The 18,470-nt window shown below is 44.7% G+C and overlaps 5 non-coding genes across 5 annotated transcripts; all 5 read left to right on the top strand.

The window, feature by feature from the left end:
- Positions 1–2,991: 2,991 nt before the first annotated feature.
- LOC149428248 (U6 spliceosomal RNA) lies at positions 2,992–3,098 on the top strand. The gene has a single exon (XR_016310825.1). It is a non-coding gene; the product is annotated as a U6 spliceosomal RNA (small nuclear RNA).
- Positions 3,099–6,114: 3,016 nt separating this feature from the next.
- LOC149428247 (U6 spliceosomal RNA) lies at positions 6,115–6,221 on the top strand. Its single transcript, XR_016310824.1, has one exon. It is a non-coding gene; the product is annotated as a U6 spliceosomal RNA (small nuclear RNA).
- A 3,016-nt stretch (positions 6,222–9,237) lies between these two features.
- Positions 9,238–9,344, top strand: LOC149428246 (U6 spliceosomal RNA). Its single transcript, XR_016310820.1, has one exon. It is a non-coding gene; the product is annotated as a U6 spliceosomal RNA (small nuclear RNA).
- A 4,804-nt stretch (positions 9,345–14,148) lies between these two features.
- Positions 14,149–14,255, top strand: LOC149428245 (U6 spliceosomal RNA). The gene has a single exon (XR_016310809.1). It is a non-coding gene; the product is annotated as a U6 spliceosomal RNA (small nuclear RNA).
- Positions 14,256–17,275: 3,020 nt separating this feature from the next.
- On the top strand, positions 17,276–17,382 carry LOC149428244 (U6 spliceosomal RNA). The gene has a single exon (XR_016310798.1). It is a non-coding gene; the product is annotated as a U6 spliceosomal RNA (small nuclear RNA).
- The last annotated feature ends 1,088 nt before the right edge of the window (positions 17,383–18,470 follow it).

The following is an 18,470-nucleotide window of genomic DNA, read 5'->3' as shown; positions in this document are numbered from 1 at the left end:
AATTTAGCCAAAAATAAAAACCCCAGCGGTGATTAAATACCACCAAAAGAAAGCTCTAGTTGTGTGAAGAAAACGATGAAATGTTTGTTTGGGTACAATGTTGTATGACCGAGCGAATTGTCATTGAAATTGTGAGAGCGCTGAAACCTGAAAAATGGCCTGGGCAGGAAGGGGGTAAAAGTGCCCGGCATGGAAATGGTTCATCGATACGAGAAAATCAAAAAGAGCCGCCTAGCGGAGGATGGTTTCCATCCAACGACCTCTGGGCCAGCTCTGGGAAAGGTCCCCTGGCACTCAAGGTGAGGATGCCAAAAGTGCGCCCCTCCCCCGAGCTCCTTCATTCGGGAAAACAAAAAGGGAACCAGGGAACAAATGCCATAAGCGCTCGCTTACACCCTGAGCCCCCGCTCACACCCAAAACCATTTCAAAATCGGGCGACCTGCTGACACCAATGCCTATGCAAACCGCACCAAAAGCTCTGCTGCGTGCACTACTTTAGAGGTCGGCGCGGCTCCGACAAAGCCGGAACCGCACCCATAGGACCGCTGTAATAGCGGACAATAGGGTGCGACTTGGCCTACAGTTTTACAAGTCGCAGGCCAAGTTGCACCTGACGTGACCGGGGTGTAAGGGGCATGCCAGCGTGTGCGTTCTCATAGCGCACGTCTAGGACAGACCACTCGTTTCAATAGGCTTCCCTAGGTGAATAGATCGATTTTAAAACCACAGAGATACATAAATCAATCAAAGTGAGTTGAAAATAATATAGCAAAAAAACAAAACCAATGTACCTCGGACACGGCCGATGACAGATCTGAGTACCGGCCCCGTTGCTGGTACCATGTGACCTGCTGTGACCAATCACAGCAGGTCACATGACAGTTGTACACCATGGATGGCTTCATGCATGCCATCCATTGTCTACTAGTGTCTAGCTGTGAATCGTCACAGCGATCACATGCACATGTCATGTGATGAGCCGTGGCCAGATCACAGCTGAGCACAAAAAAAAAAAAAAACAAACCCCTGAATGAATCGATGTCATTCAGGTAAATGCTTGCTTATAGCAAAGGAAGTCTTTGCTATAAGCAAATTGTGTAAGAAAAGAAAAAAAAAAAACTGATCACTTCCCCAAAGTAGTACAATGTTACTGTGGTAACATTGTACTACTTTGGTCATAGGGAAATATGAAAAGAAAATCTTGAAGAAAAAGAAAAAAAATGTAATAAAAAATGAACAATAATAAAAAAAAAGTAAAAAAAATGATTTTTTTTTTTTTTTTTCCCCATACTGTCACCAGTCAGTGTCCCTGATCACCGCTATGCCAGTGATAGGATGACGCTGTACTGCACTGGTGACAGTATGTAAAAAAAAATAATTGTGACAATCATTTTTTTCATTTTCTGAAAAATTCGGACAAAAAAAATACAACTTCAAAAAACTCGCCATGCCTCTTATGAAATCCGTCGTACTGTCTACTTTACAAAAAGGGGTCATTTGGGGAATATCTGTACTGTTCTGACATTCTTGGGCCTCAAGAAATTAGATTGGCTGTCACTACTTCAGGATTGATCAATATTCAGACCTATACCAGAGTTTGTGAACTCTATCACTTTCCTACAAACTAAAAAATACATCCTAATTTGGGTTATTTTCACCAAAGACATGTAGCAGAATACATCTCGGCCTAAATTTATGAAGAACCATTACGGATTTGCGAACTTTTATAACAGAAACAAAGAAAACCGTGTTTTGTTTTTAAATTTTCGGTCTTTTTTGGTTAATTTAGCCAAAAATAAAAACCCCAGCGGTGATTAAATACCACCAAAAGAAAGCTCTAGTTGTGTGAAGAAAACGATGAAATGTTTGTTTGGGTACAATGTTGTATGACCGAGCGAATTGTCATTGAAATTGTGAGAGCGCTGAAACCTGAAAAATGGCCTGGGCAGGAAGGGGGTAAAAGTGCCCGGCATGGAAATGGTTCATCGATACGAGAAAATCAAAAAGAGCCGCCTAGCGGAGGATGGTTTCCATCCAACGACCTCTGGGCCAGCTCTGGGAAAGGTCCCCTGGCACTCAAGGTGAGGATGCCAAAAGTGCGCCCCTCCCCCGAGCTCCTTCATTCGGGAAAACAAAAAGGGAACCAGGGAACAAATGCCATAAGCGCTCGCTTACACCCTGAGCCCCCGCTCACACCCAAAACCATTTCAAAATCGGGCGACCTGCTGACACCAATGCCTATGCAAACCGCACCAAAAGCTCTGCTGCGTGCACTACTTTAGAGGTCGGCGCGGCTCCGACAAAGCCGGAACCGCACCCATAGGACCGCTGTAATAGCGGACAATAGGGTGCGACTTGGCCTACAGTTTTACAAGTCGCAGGCCAAGTTGCACCTGACGTGACCGGGGTGTAAGGGGCATGCCAGCGTGTGCGTTCTCATAGCGCACGTCTAGGACAGACCACTCGTTTCAATAGGCTTCCCTAGGTGGATAGATGGCGCAGGCACCATTTTTAAAACCACAGAGATACATCAATCAATCAAAGTGAGTTGAAAATAATATAGCAAAAAAACAAAACCAATGGACTAAAATGGCTCTTTAATAATTACCAGGAAATCCAAATCCAAAATAGCCGCCTAGCAGAGGATGGTTTGGATCCAACCACCTCTGCTTTATGGGCCCAGCAAGGCATGGTGGGCGTGGCCTGCCTGCCTTCCCACAATGCCTCCTGGCAGAGCTGCTCACTTGCATGCGGTGTCCTGCTTAACAATAGCCTGTGTGCTCCTCATTTTCTTCAGTAAAATCAACTTTTCAACTGACAGACATTATTGATCACATTGATTATGATTATACAAAAAGCATTCTTAGAATTCATAAACATAGTTTGGCAGAAATAGCGCAGAACACCGACATTCAACGCTCTCCATAAGCTGATCTTCTGACCTCTTTGACGGCTTATATACCCCTCGGGCTCTCCCATTGCTTTGCCCCCCCGCATCGGCGGGTGGGCAGGATTACAATCGTGGAACGATACAGAGAAAATTAGCAAGCCCCTGCGTAAGGTTGACATGCTAACCCATGAAGCGGTCCCAAATTTTTTCCTCAAACAACCTTCCTTCAATTCAATGCTTTGGATTTCTTGCTTTCTTTCTTTCTTTTTTTTTTTTTTTACTCTTAGCATCAACTATTTTAAAAAATAAAAATTACAAGCTGCGGCTTACGGTTAGAGCGCAACTGAAAGCTGCACGTGCCCTAGCGGCTTCTCCCACCAACCTTCTCTGAAGAAGAGCAGCACGCCTATGGGCATCCCACTGCCCCGTTAGTCTATGGGGGCGCTCCATTCTCTCACTCCTTCTCTTGGCTCCCCTTTCTTTCCCAATGCCTTTCTATACGGCCAGCTCTGGGAAAGCTCCCCCGGCACTCAAGGTGAGGATGCCAAAGTGCGCCCCTCCCCCGAGCCCCTTCATTCGGGAAAACAAAAAGGCAGCAAATGCCATAAGCGCTCTCTTACACCCTGAGCCCCCGCTCACATCAAAACCAATTTCAAAATTGGGTGACCTGCTGACACCAATGCCTATGCAAATCGCACCAAAAGCTCTGCTGCGTGCACTACTTTAGAAGTCGGCGCGGCTCCGACAAAGCCGGAACCGCACCCGTACGACCGCTCTAATAGCGGACAATAGGGTGCGACTTGGCCTACAGTTTTACAAGTCGCAGGCCAAGTTGCACCTGACGTGACCGGGGTGTAAGGGGCATGCCAGCGTGTGCGTTCTCATAGCGCACGTCTAGGACAGACCACTCGTTTCAATAGGCTTCCCTAGGTGAATAGATCGATTTTAAAACCACAGAGATACATAAATCAATCAAAGTGAGTTGAAAATAATATAGCAAAAAAACAAAACCAATGTACCTCGGACACGGCCGATGACAGATCTGAGTACCGGCCCCGTTGCTGGTACCATGTGACCTGCTGTGACCAATCACAGCAGGTCACATGACAGTTGTACACCATGGATGGCTTCATGCATGCCATCCATTGTCTACTAGTGTCTAGCTGTGAATCGTCACAGCGATCACATGCACATGTCATGTGATGAGCCGTGGCCAGATCACAGCTGAGCACAAAAAAAAAAAACAAAAAAAAAACAAACCCCTGAATGAATCGATGTCATTCAGGTAAATGCTTGCTTATAGCAAAGGAAGTCTTTGCTATAAGCAAATTGTGTAAGAAAAGAAAAAAAAAAAAACTGATCACTTCCCCAAAGTAGTACAATGTTACTGTGGTAACATTGTACTACTTTGGTCATAGGGAAATATGAAAAGAAAATCTTGAAGAAAAAGAAAAAAAATGTAATAAAAAATGAACAATAATAAAAAAAAAGTAAAAAAAATGATTTTTTTTTTTTTTTCCATACTGTCACCAGTCAGTGTCCCTGATCACCGCTATGCCAGTGATAGGATGACGCTGTACTGCACTGGTGACAGTATGTAAAAAAAAATAATTGTGACAATCATTTTTTTCATTTTCTGAAAAATTCGGACAAAAAAAATACAACTTCAAAAAACTCGCCATGCCTCTTATGAAATCCGTCGTACTGTCTACTTTACAAAAAGGGGTCATTTGGGGAATATCTGTACTGTTCTGACATTCTTGGGCCTCAAGAAATTAGATTGGCTGTCACTACTTCAGGATTGATCAATATTCAGACCTATACCAGAGTTTGTGAACTCTATCACTTTCCTACAAACTAAAAAATACATCCTAATTTGGGTTATTTTCACCAAAGACATGTAGCAGAATACATCTCGGCCTAAATTTATGAAGAACCATTACGGATTTGCGAACTTTTATAACAGAAACAAAGAAAACCGTGTTTTGTTTTTAAATTTTCGGTCTTTTTTGGTTAATTTAGCCAAAAATAAAAACCCCAGCGGTGATTAAATACCACCAAAAGAAAGCTCTAGTTGTGTGAAGAAAACGATGAAATGTTTGTTTGGGTACAATGTTGTATGACCGAGCGAATTGTCATTGAAATTGTGAGAGCGCTGAAACCTGAAAAATGGCCTGGGCAGGAAGGGGGTAAAAGTGCCCGGCATGGAAATGGTTCATCGATACGAGAAAATCAAAAAGAGCCGCCTAGCGGAGGATGGTTTCCATCCAACGACCTCTGGGCCAGCTCTGGGAAAGGTCCCCTGGCACTCAAGGTGAGGATGCCAAAAGTGCGCCCCTCCCCCGAGCTCCTTCATTCGGGAAAACAAAAAGGGAACCAGGGAACAAATGCCATAAGCGCTCGCTTACACCCTGAGCCCCCGCTCACACCCAAAACCATTTCAAAATCGGGCGACCTGCTGACACCAATGCCTATGCAAACCGCACCAAAAGCTCTGCTGCGTGCACTACTTTAGAGGTCGGCGCGGCTCCGACAAAGCCGGAACCGCACCCATAGGACCGCTGTAATAGCGGACAATAGGGTGCGACTTGGCCTACAGTTTTACAAGTCGCAGGCCAAGTTGCACCTGACGTGACCGGGGTGTAAGGGGCATGCCAGCGTGTGCGTTCTCATAGCGCACGTCTAGGACAGACCACTCGTTTCAATAGGCTTCCCTAGGTGGATAGATGGCGCAGGCACCATTTTTAAAACCACAGAGATACATCAATCAATCAAAGTGAGTTGAAAATAATATAGCAAAAAAACAAAACCAATGGACTAAAATGGCTCTTTAATAATTACCAGGAAATCCAAATCCAAAATAGCCGCCTAGCAGAGGATGGTTTGGATCCAACCACCTCTGCTTTATGGGCCCAGCAAGGCATGGTGGGCGTGGCCTGCCTGCCTTCCCACAATGCCTCCTGGCAGAGCTGCTCACTTGCATGCGGTGTCCTGCTTAACAATAGCCTGTGTGCTCCTCATTTTCTTCAGTAAAATCAACTTTTCAACTGACAGACATTATTGATCACATTGATTATGATTATACAAAAAGCATTCTTAGAATTCATAAACATAGTTTGGCAGAAATAGCGCAGAACACCGACATTCAACGCTCTCCATAAGCTGATCTTCTGACCTCTTTGACGGCTTATATACCCCTCGGGCTCTCCCATTGCTTTGCCCCCCCGCATCGGCGGGTGGGCAGGATTACAATCGTGGAACGATACAGAGAAAATTAGCAAGCCCCTGCGTAAGGTTGACATGCTAACCCATGAAGCGGTCCCAAATTTTTTCCTCAAACAACCTTCCTTCAATTCAATGCTTTGGATTTCTTGCTTTCTTTCTTTCTTTTTTTTTTTTTTTACTCTTAGCATCAACTATTTTAAAAAATAAAAATTACAAGCTGCGGCTTACGGTTAGAGCGCAACTGAAAGCTGCACGTGCCCTAGCGGCTTCTCCCACCAACCTTCTCTGAAGAAGAGCAGCACGCCTATGGGCATCCCACTGCCCCGTTAGTCTATGGGGGCGCTCCATTCTCTCACTCCTTCTCTTGGCTCCCCTTTCTTTCCCAATGCCTTTCTATACGGCCAGCTCTGGGAAAGCTCCCCCGGCACTCAAGGTGAGGATGCCAAAGTGCGCCCCTCCCCCGAGCCCCTTCATTCGGGAAAACAAAAAGGCAGCAAATGCCATAAGCGCTCTCTTACACCCTGAGCCCCCGCTCACATCAAAACCAATTTCAAAATTGGGTGACCTGCTGACACCAATGCCTATGCAAATCGCACCAAAAGCTCTGCTGCGTGCACTACTTTAGAAGTCGGCGCGGCTCCGACAAAGCCGGAACCGCACCCGTACGACCGCTCTAATAGCGGACAATAGGGTGCGACTTGGCCTACAGTTTTACAAGTCGCAGGCCAAGTTGCACCTGACGTGACCGGGGTGTAAGGGGCATGCCAGCGTGTGCGTTCTCATAGCGCACGTCTAGGACAGACCACTCGTTTCAATAGGCTTCCCTAGGTGAATAGATCGATTTTAAAACCACAGAGATACATAAATCAATCAAAGTGAGTTGAAAATAATATAGCAAAAAAACAAAACCAATGTACCTCGGACACGGCCGATGACAGATCTGAGTACCGGCCCCGTTGCTGGTACCATGTGACCTGCTGTGACCAATCACAGCAGGTCACATGACAGTTGTACACCATGGATGGCTTCATGCATGCCATCCATTGTCTACTAGTGTCTAGCTGTGAATCGTCACAGCGATCACATGCACATGTCATGTGATGAGCCGTGGCCAGATCACAGCTGAGCACAAAAAAAAAAAACAAAAAAAAAACAAACCCCTGAATGAATCGATGTCATTCAGGTAAATGCTTGCTTATAGCAAAGGAAGTCTTTGCTATAAGCAAATTGTGTAAGAAAAGAAAAAAAAAAAAACTGATCACTTCCCCAAAGTAGTACAATGTTACTGTGGTAACATTGTACTACTTTGGTCATAGGGAAATATGAAAAGAAAATCTTGAAGAAAAAGAAAAAAAATGTAATAAAAAATGAACAATAATAAAAAAAAAGTAAAAAAAATGATTTTTTTTTTTTTTTCCATACTGTCACCAGTCAGTGTCCCTGATCACCGCTATGCCAGTGATAGGATGACGCTGTACTGCACTGGTGACAGTATGTAAAAAAAAATAATTGTGACAATCATTTTTTTCATTTTCTGAAAAATTCGGACAAAAAAAATACAACTTCAAAAAACTCGCCATGCCTCTTATGAAATCCGTCGTACTGTCTACTTTACAAAAAGGGGTCATTTGGGGAATATCTGTACTGTTCTGACATTCTTGGGCCTCAAGAAATTAGATTGGCTGTCACTACTTCAGGATTGATCAATATTCAGACCTATACCAGAGTTTGTGAACTCTATCACTTTCCTACAAACTAAAAAATACATCCTAATTTGGGTTATTTTCACCAAAGACATGTAGCAGAATACATCTCGGCCTAAATTTATGAAGAACCATTACGGATTTGCGAACTTTTATAACAGAAACAAAGAAAACCGTGTTTTGTTTTTAAATTTTCGGTCTTTTTTGGTTAATTTAGCCAAAAATAAAAACCCCAGCGGTGATTAAATACCACCAAAAGAAAGCTCTAGTTGTGTGAAGAAAACGATGAAATGTTTGTTTGGGTACAATGTTGTATGACCGAGCGAATTGTCATTGAAATTGTGAGAGCGCTGAAACCTGAAAAATGGCCTGGGCAGGAAGGGGGTAAAAGTGCCCGGCATGGAAATGGTTCATCGATACGAGAAAATCAAAAAGAGCCGCCTAGCGGAGGATGGTTTCCATCCAACGACCTCTGGGCCAGCTCTGGGAAAGGTCCCCTGGCACTCAAGGTGAGGATGCCAAAAGTGCGCCCCTCCCCCGAGCTCCTTCATTCGGGAAAACAAAAAGGGAACCAGGGAACAAATGCCATAAGCGCTCGCTTACACCCTGAGCCCCCGCTCACACCCAAAACCATTTCAAAATCGGGCGACCTGCTGACACCAATGCCTATGCAAACCGCACCAAAAGCTCTGCTGCGTGCACTACTTTAGAGGTCGGCGCGGCTCCGACAAAGCCGGAACCGCACCCATAGGACCGCTGTAATAGCGGACAATAGGGTGCGACTTGGCCTACAGTTTTACAAGTCGCAGGCCAAGTTGCACCTGACGTGACCGGGGTGTAAGGGGCATGCCAGCGTGTGCGTTCTCATAGCGCACGTCTAGGACAGACCACTCGTTTCAATAGGCTTCCCTAGGTGGATAGATGGCGCAGGCACCATTTTTAAAACCACAGAGATACATCAATCAATCAAAGTGAGTTGAAAATAATATAGCAAAAAAACAAAACCAATGGACTAAAATGGCTCTTTAATAATTACCAGGAAATCCAAATCCAAAATAGCCGCCTAGCAGAGGATGGTTTGGATCCAACCACCTCTGCTTTATGGGCCCAGCAAGGCATGGTGGGCGTGGCCTGCCTGCCTTCCCACAATGCCTCCTGGCAGAGCTGCTCACTTGCATGCGGTGTCCTGCTTAACAATAGCCTGTGTGCTCCTCATTTTCTTCAGTAAAATCAACTTTTCAACTGACAGACATTATTGATCACATTGATTATGATTATACAAAAAGCATTCTTAGAATTCATAAACATAGTTTGGCAGAAATAGCGCAGAACACCGACATTCAACGCTCTCCATAAGCTGATCTTCTGACCTCTTTGACGGCTTATATACCCCTCGGGCTCTCCCATTGCTTTGCCCCCCCGCATCGGCGGGTGGGCAGGATTACAATCGTGGAACGATACAGAGAAAATTAGCAAGCCCCTGCGTAAGGTTGACATGCTAACCCATGAAGCGGTCCCAAATTTTTTCCTCAAACAACCTTCCTTCAATTCAATGCTTTGGATTTCTTGCTTTCTTTCTTTCTTTTTTTTTTTTTTTACTCTTAGCATCAACTATTTTAAAAAATAAAAATTACAAGCTGCGGCTTACGGTTAGAGCGCAACTGAAAGCTGCACGTGCCCTAGCGGCTTCTCCCACCAACCTTCTCTGAAGAAGAGCAGCACGCCTATGGGCATCCCACTGCCCCGTTAGTCTATGGGGGCGCTCCATTCTCTCACTCCTTCTCTTGGCTCCCCTTTCTTTCCCAATGCCTTTCTATACGGCCAGCTCTGGGAAAGCTCCCCCGGCACTCAAGGTGAGGATGCCAAAGTGCGCCCCTCCCCCGAGCCCCTTCATTCGGGAAAACAAAAAGGCAGCAAATGCCATAAGCGCTCTCTTACACCCTGAGCCCCCGCTCACATCAAAACCAATTTCAAAATTGGGTGACCTGCTGACACCAATGCCTATGCAAATCGCACCAAAAGCTCTGCTGCGTGCACTACTTTAGAAGTCGGCGCGGCTCCGACAAAGCCGGAACCGCACCCGTACGACCGCTCTAATAGCGGACAATAGGGTGCGACTTGGCCTACAGTTTTACAAGTCGCAGGCCAAGTTGCACCTGACGTGACCGGGGTGTAAGGGGCATGCCAGCGTGTGCGTTCTCATAGCGCACGTCTAGGACAGACCACTCGTTTCAATAGGCTTCCCTAGGTGAATAGATCGATTTTAAAACCACAGAGATACATAAATCAATCAAAGTGAGTTGAAAATAATATAGCAAAAAAACAAAACCAATGTACCTCGGACACGGCCGATGACAGATCTGAGTACCGGCCCCGTTGCTGGTACCATGTGACCTGCTGTGACCAATCACAGCAGGTCACATGACAGTTGTACACCATGGATGGCTTCATGCATGCCATCCATTGTCTACTAGTGTCTAGCTGTGAATCGTCACAGCGATCACATGCACATGTCATGTGATGAGCCGTGGCCAGATCACAGCTGAGCACAAAAAAAAAAAACAAAAAAAAAACAAACCCCTGAATGAATCGATGTCATTCAGGTAAATGCTTGCTTATAGCAAAGGAAGTCTTTGCTATAAGCAAATTGTGTAAGAAAAGAAAAAAAAAAAAACTGATCACTTCCCCAAAGTAGTACAATGTTACTGTGGTAACATTGTACTACTTTGGTCATAGGGAAATATGAAAAGAAAATCTTGAAGAAAAAGAAAAAAAATGTAATAAAAAATGAACAATAATAAAAAAAAAGTAAAAAAAATGATTTTTTTTTTTTTTTCCATACTGTCACCAGTCAGTGTCCCTGATCACCGCTATGCCAGTGATAGGATGACGCTGTACTGCACTGGTGACAGTATGTAAAAAAAAATAATTGTGACAATCATTTTTTTCATTTTCTGAAAAATTCGGACAAAAAAAATACAACTTCAAAAAACTCGCCATGCCTCTTATGAAATCCGTCGTACTGTCTACTTTACAAAAAGGGGTCATTTGGGGAATATCTGTACTGTTCTGACATTCTTGGGCCTCAAGAAATTAGATTGGCTGTCACTACTTCAGGATTGATCAATATTCAGACCTATACCAGAGTTTGTGAACTCTATCACTTTCCTACAAACTAAAAAATACATCCTAATTTGGGTTATTTTCACCAAAGACATGTAGCAGAATACATCTCGGCCTAAATTTATGAAGAACCATTACGGATTTGCGAACTTTTATAACAGAAACAAAGAAAACCGTGTTTTGTTTTTAAATTTTCGGTCTTTTTTGGTTAATTTAGCCAAAAATAAAAACCCCAGCGGTGATTAAATACCACCAAAAGAAAGCTCTAGTTGTGTGAAGAAAACGATGAAATGTTTGTTTGGGTACAATGTTGTATGACCGAGCGAATTGTCATTGAAATTGTGAGAGCGCTGAAACCTGAAAAATGGCCTGGGCAGGAAGGGGGTAAAAGTGCCCGGCATGGAAATGGTTCATCGATACGAGAAAATCAAAAAGAGCCGCCTAGCGGAGGATGGTTTCCATCCAACGACCTCTGGGCCAGCTCTGGGAAAGGTCCCCTGGCACTCAAGGTGAGGATGCCAAAAGTGCGCCCCTCCCCCGAGCTCCTTCATTCGGGAAAACAAAAAGGGAACCAGGGAACAAATGCCATAAGCGCTCGCTTACACCCTGAGCCCCCGCTCACACCCAAAACCATTTCAAAATCGGGCGACCTGCTGACACCAATGCCTATGCAAACCGCACCAAAAGCTCTGCTGCGTGCACTACTTTAGAGGTCGGCGCGGCTCCGACAAAGCCGGAACCGCACCCATAGGACCGCTGTAATAGCGGACAATAGGGTGCGACTTGGCCTACAGTTTTACAAGTCGCAGGCCAAGTTGCACCTGACGTGACCGGGGTGTAAGGGGCATGCCAGCGTGTGCGTTCTCATAGCGCACGTCTAGGACAGACCACTCGTTTCAATAGGCTTCCCTAGGTGAATAGATCGATTTTAAAACCACAGAGATACATAAATCAATCAAAGTGAGTTGAAAATAATATAGCAAAAAAACAAAACCAATGTACCTCGGACACGGCCGATGACAGATCTGAGTACCGGCCCCGTTGCTGGTACCATGTGACCTGCTGTGACCAATCACAGCAGGTCACATGACAGTTGTACACCATGGATGGCTTCATGCATGCCATCCATTGTCTACTAGTGTCTAGCTGTGAATCGTCACAGCGATCACATGCACATGTCATGTGATGAGCCGTGGCCAGATCACAGCTGAGCACAAAAAAAAAAAACAAAAAAAAAACAAACCCCTGAATGAATCGATGTCATTCAGGTAAATGCTTGCTTATAGCAAAGGAAGTCTTTGCTATAAGCAAATTGTGTAAGAAAAGAAAAAAAAAAAAACTGATCACTTCCCCAAAGTAGTACAATGTTACTGTGGTAACATTGTACTACTTTGGTCATAGGGAAATATGAAAAGAAAATCTTGAAGAAAAAGAAAAAAAATGTAATAAAAAATGAACAATAATAAAAAAAAAGTAAAAAAAATGATTTTTTTTTTTTTTTCCATACTGTCACCAGTCAGTGTCCCTGATCACCGCTATGCCAGTGATAGGATGACGCTGTACTGCACTGGTGACAGTATGTAAAAAAAAATAATTGTGACAATCATTTTTTTCATTTTCTGAAAAATTCGGACAAAAAAAATACAACTTCAAAAAACTCGCCATGCCTCTTATGAAATCCGTCGTACTGTCTACTTTACAAAAAGGGGTCATTTGGGGAATATCTGTACTGTTCTGACATTCTTGGGCCTCAAGAAATTAGATTGGCTGTCACTACTTCAGGATTGATCAATATTCAGACCTATACCAGAGTTTGTGAACTCTATCACTTTCCTACAAACTAAAAAATACATCCTAATTTGGGTTATTTTCACCAAAGACATGTAGCAGAATACATCTCGGCCTAAATTTATGAAGAACCATTACGGATTTGCGAACTTTTATAACAGAAACAAAGAAAACCGTGTTTTGTTTTTAAATTTTCGGTCTTTTTTGGTTAATTTAGCCAAAAATAAAAACCCCAGCGGTGATTAAATACCACCAAAAGAAAGCTCTAGTTGTGTGAAGAAAACGATGAAATGTTTGTTTGGGTACAATGTTGTATGACCGAGCGAATTGTCATTGAAATTGTGAGAGCGCTGAAACCTGAAAAATGGCCTGGGCAGGAAGGGGGTAAAAGTGCCCGGCATGGAAATGGTTCATCGATACGAGAAAATCAAAAAGAGCCGCCTAGCGGAGGATGGTTTCCATCCAACGACCTCTGGGCCAGCTCTGGGAAAGGTCCCCTGGCACTCAAGGTGAGGATGCCAAAAGTGCGCCCCTCCCCCGAGCTCCTTCATTCGGGAAAACAAAAAGGGAACCAGGGAACAAATGCCATAAGCGCTCGCTTACACCCTGAGCCCCCGCTCACACCCAAAACCATTTCAAAATCGGGCGACCTGCTGACACCAATGCCTATGCAAACCGCACCAAAAGCTCTGCTGCGTGCACTACTTTAGAGGTCGGCGCGGCTCCGACAAAGCCGGAACCGCACCCATAGGACCGCTGTAATAGCGGACAATAGGGTGCGACTTGGCCTACAGTTTTGCAAGTCGCAGGCCAAGTTGCACCTGACGTGACCGGGGTGTAAGGGGCATGCCAGCGTGTGCGTTCTCGTAGCGCACCTCTAGGACAGACCACTCGTTTCAATAGGCTTCCCTAGGTGGATAGATGGCGCAGGCACCATTTTTAAAACCACAGAGATACATCAATCAATCAAAGTGAGTTGAAAATAATATAGCAAAAAAACAAAACCAATGGACTAAAATGGCTCTTTAATAATTACCAGGAAATCCAAATCCAAAATAGCCGCCTAGCAGAGGATGGTTTGGATCCAACCACCTCTGCTTTATGGGCCCAGCAAGGCATGGTGGGCGTGGCCTGCCTGCCTTCCCACAATGCCTCCTGGCAGAGCTGCTCACTTGCATGCGGTGTCCTGCTTAACAATAGCCTGTGTGCTCCTCATTTTCTTCAGTAAAATCAACTTTTCAACTGACAGACATTATTGATCACATTGATTATGATTATACAAAAAGCATTCTTAGAATTCATAAACATAGTTTGGCAGAAATAGCGCAGAACACCGACATTCAACGCTCTCCATAAGCTGATCTTCTGACCTCTTTGACGGCTTATATACCCCTCGGGCTCTCCCATTGCTTTGCCCCCCCGCATCGGCGGGTGGGCAGGATTACAATCGTGGAACGATACAGAGAAAATTAGCAAGCCCCTGCGTAAGGTTGACATGCTAACCCATGAAGCGGTCCCAAATTTTTTCCTCAAACAACCTTCCTTCAATTCAATGCTTTGGATTTCTTGCTTTCTTTCTTTCTTTTTTTTTTTTTTTACTCTTAGCATCAACTATTTTAAAAAATAAAAATTACAAGCTGCGGCTTACGGTTAGAGCGCAACTGAAAGCTGCACGTGCCCTAGCGGCTTCTCCCACCAACCTTCTCTGAAGAAGAGCAGCACGCCTATGGGCATCCCACTGCCCCGTTAGTCTATGGGGGCGCTCCATTCTCTCACTCCTTCTCTTGGCTCCCCTTTCTTTCCCAATGCCTTTCTATACGGCCAGCTCTGGGAAAGCTCCCCCGGCACTCAAGGTGAGGATGCCAAAGTGCGCCCCTCCCCCGAGCCCCTTCATTCGGGAAAACAAAAAGGCAGCAAATGCCATAAGCGCTCTCTTACACCCTGAGCCCCCGCTCACATCAAAACCAATTTCAAAATTGGGTGACCTGCTGACACCAATGCCTATGCAAATCGCACCAAAAGCTCTGCTGCGTGCACTACTTTAGAAGTCGGCGCGGCTCCGACAAAGCCGGAACCGCACCCGTACGACCGCTCTAATAGCGGACAATAGGGTGCGACTTGGCCTACAGTTTTACAAGTCGCAGGCCAAGTTGCACCTGACGTGACCGGGGTGTAAGGGGCATGCCAGCGTGTGCGTTCTCATAGCGCACGTCTAGGACAGACCACTCGTTTCAATAGGCTTCCCTAGGTGAATAGATCGATTTTAAAACCACAGAGATACATAAATCAATCAAAGTGAGTTGAAAATAATATAGCAAAAAAACAAAACCAATGTACCTCGGACACGGCCGATGACAGATCTGAGTACCGGCCCCGTTGCTGGTACCATGTGACCTGCTGTGACCAATCACAGCAGGTCACATGACAGTTGTACACCATGGATGGCTTCATGCATGCCATCCATTGTCTACTAGTGTCTAGCTGTGAATCGTCACAGCGATCACATGCACATGTCATGTGATGAGCCGTGGCCAGATCACAGCTGAGCACAAAAAAAAAAAACAAAAAAAAAACAAACCCCTGAATGAATCGATGTCATTCAGGTAAATGCTTGCTTATAGCAAAGGAAGTCTTTGCTATAAGCAAATTGTGTAAGAAAAGAAAAAAAAAAAAACTGATCACTTCCCCAAAGTAGTACAATGTTACTGTGGTAACATTGTACTACTTTGGTCATAGGGAAATATGAAAAGAAAATCTTGAAGAAAAAGAAAAAAAATGTAATAAAAAATGAACAATAATAAAAAAAAAGTAAAAAAAATGATTTTTTTTTTTTTTTTTCCCCATACTGTCACCAGTCAGTGTCCCTGATCACCGCTATGCCAGTGATAGGATGACGCTGTACTGCACTGGTGACAGTATGTAAAAAAAAATAATTGTGACAATCATTTTTTTCATTTTCTGAAAAATTCGGACAAAAAAAATACAACTTCAAAAAACTCGCCATGCCTCTTATGAAATCCGTCGTACTGTCTACTTTACAAAAAGGGGTCATTTGGGGAATATCTGTACTGTTCTGACATTCTTGGGCCTCAAGAAATTAGATTGGCTGTCACTACTTCAGGATTGATCAATATTCAGACCTATACCAGAGTTTGTGAACTCTATCACTTTCCTACAAACTAAAAAATACATCCTAATTTGGGTTATTTTCACCAAAGACATGTAGCAGAATACATCTCGGCCTAAATTTATGAAGAACCATTACGGATTTGCGAACTTTTATAACAGAAACAAAGAAAACCGTGTTTTGTTTTTAAATTTTCGGTCTTTTTTGGTTAATTTAGCCAAAAATAAAAACCCCAGCGGTGATTAAATACCACCAAAAGAAAGCTCTAGTTGTGTGAAGAAAACGATGAAATGTTTGTTTGGGTACAATGTTGTATGACCGAGCGAATTGTCATTGAAATTGTGAGAGCGCTGAAACCTGAAAAATGGCCTGGGCAGGAAGGGGGTAAAAGTGCCCGGCATGGAAATGGTTCATCGATACGAGAAAATCAAAAAGAGCCGCCTAGCGGAGGATGGTTTCCATCCAACGACCTCTGGGCCAGCTCTGGGAAAGGTCCCCTGGCACTCAAGGTGAGGATGCCAAAAGTGCGCCCCTCCCCCGAGCTCCTTCATTCGGGAAAACAAAAAGGGAACCAGGGAACAAATGCCATAAGCGCTCGCTTACACCCTGAGCCCCCGCTCACACCCAAAACCATTTCAAAATCGGGCGACCTGCTGACACCAATGCCTATGCAAACCGCACCAAAAGCTCTGCTGCGTGCACTACTTTAGAGGTCGGCGCGGCTCCGACAAAGCCGGAACCGCACCCATAGGACCGCTGTAATAGCGGACAATAGGGTGCGACTTGGCCTACAGTTTTGCAAGTCGCAGGCCAAGTTGCACCTGACGTGACCGGGGTGTAAGGGGCATGCCAGCGTGTGCGTTCTCGTAGCGCACCTCTAGGACAGACCACTCGTTTCAATAGGCTTCCCTAGGTGGATAGATGGCGCAGGCACCATTTTTAAAACCACAGAGATACATCAATCAATCAAAGTGAGTTGAAAATAATATAGCAAAAAAACAAAACCAATGGACTAAAATGGCTCTTTAATAATTACCAGGAAATCCAAATCCAAAATAGCCGCCTAGCAGAGGATGGTTTGGATCCAACCACCTCTGCTTTATGGGCCCAGCAAGGCATGGTGGGCGTGGCCTGCCTGCCTTCCCACAATGCCTCCTGGCAGAGCTGCTCACTTGCATGCGGTGTCCTGCTTAACAATAGCCTGTGTGCTCCTCATTTTCTTCAGTAAAATCAACTTTTCAACTGACAGACATTATTGATCACATTGATTATGATTATACAAAAAGCATTCTTAGAATTCATAAACATAGTTTGGCAGAAATAGCGCAGAACACCGACATTCAACGCTCTCCATAAGCTGATCTTCTGACCTCTTTGACGGCTTATATACCCCTCGGGCTCTCCCATTGCTTTGCCCCCCCGCATCGGCGGGTGGGCAGGATTACAATCGTGGAACGATACAGAGAAAATTAGCAAGCCCCTGCGTAAGGTTGACATGCTAACCCATGAAGCGGTCCCAAATTTTTTCCTCAAACAACCTTCCTTCAATTCAATGCTTTGGATTTCTTGCTTTCTTTCTTTCTTTTTTTTTTTTTTTACTCTTAGCATCAACTATTTTAAAAAATAAAAATTACAAGCTGCGGCTTACGGTTAGAGCGCAACTGAAAGCTGCACGTGCCCTAGCGGCTTCTCCCACCAACCTTCTCTGAAGAAGAGCAGCACGCCTATGGGCATCCCACTGCCCCGTTAGTCTATGGGGGCGCTCCATTCTCTCACTCCTTCTCTTGGCTCCCCTTTCTTTCCCAATGCCTTTCTATACGGCCAGCTCTGGGAAAGCTCCCCCGGCACTCAAGGTGAGGATGCCAAAGTGCGCCCCTCCCCCGAGCCCCTTCATTCGGGAAAACAAAAAGGCAGCAAATGCCATAAGCGCTCTCTTACACCCTGAGCCCCCGCTCACATCAAAACCAATTTCAAAATTGGGTGACCTGCTGACACCAATGCCTATGCAAATCGCACCAAAAGCTCTGCTGCGTGCACTACTTTAGAAGTCGGCGCGGCTCCGACAAAGCCGGAACCGCACCCGTACGACCGCTCTAATAGCGGACAATAGGGTGCGACTTGGCCTACAGTTTTACAAGTCGCAGGCCAAGTTGCACCTGACGTGACCGGGGTGTAAGGGGCATGCCAGCGTGTGCGTTCTCATAGCGCACGTCTAGGACAGACCACTCGTTTCAATAGGCTTCCCTAGGTGAATAGATCGATTTTAAAACCACAGAGATACATAAATCAATCAAAGTGAGTTGAAAATAATATAGCAAAAAAACAAAACCAATGTACCTCGGACACGGCCGATGACAGATCTGAGTACCGGCCCCGTTGCTGGTACCATGTGACCTGCTGTGACCAATCACAGCAGGTCACATGACAGTTGTACACCATGGATGGCTTCATGCATGCCATCCATTGTCTACTAGTGTCTAGCTGTGAATCGTCACAGCGATCACATGCACATGTCATGTGATGAGCCGTGGCCAGATCACAGCTGAGCACAAAAAAAAAAAACAAAAAAAAAACAAACCCCTGAATGAATCGATGTCATTCAGGTAAATGCTT

This window comes from Staurois parvus, unplaced genomic scaffold, assembly GCF_062004578.1.
Source record: "Staurois parvus isolate SC_StPar_1 unplaced genomic scaffold, SC_StPar_1.0 ptg003371l, whole genome shotgun sequence".
In the NCBI taxonomy this organism is placed as follows: Eukaryota; Metazoa; Chordata; class Amphibia; order Anura; family Ranidae; genus Staurois; species Staurois parvus.
Note: the sequence above shows the minus strand (reverse complement) of the source record. Positions and strands in the feature narration are given on the sequence as shown.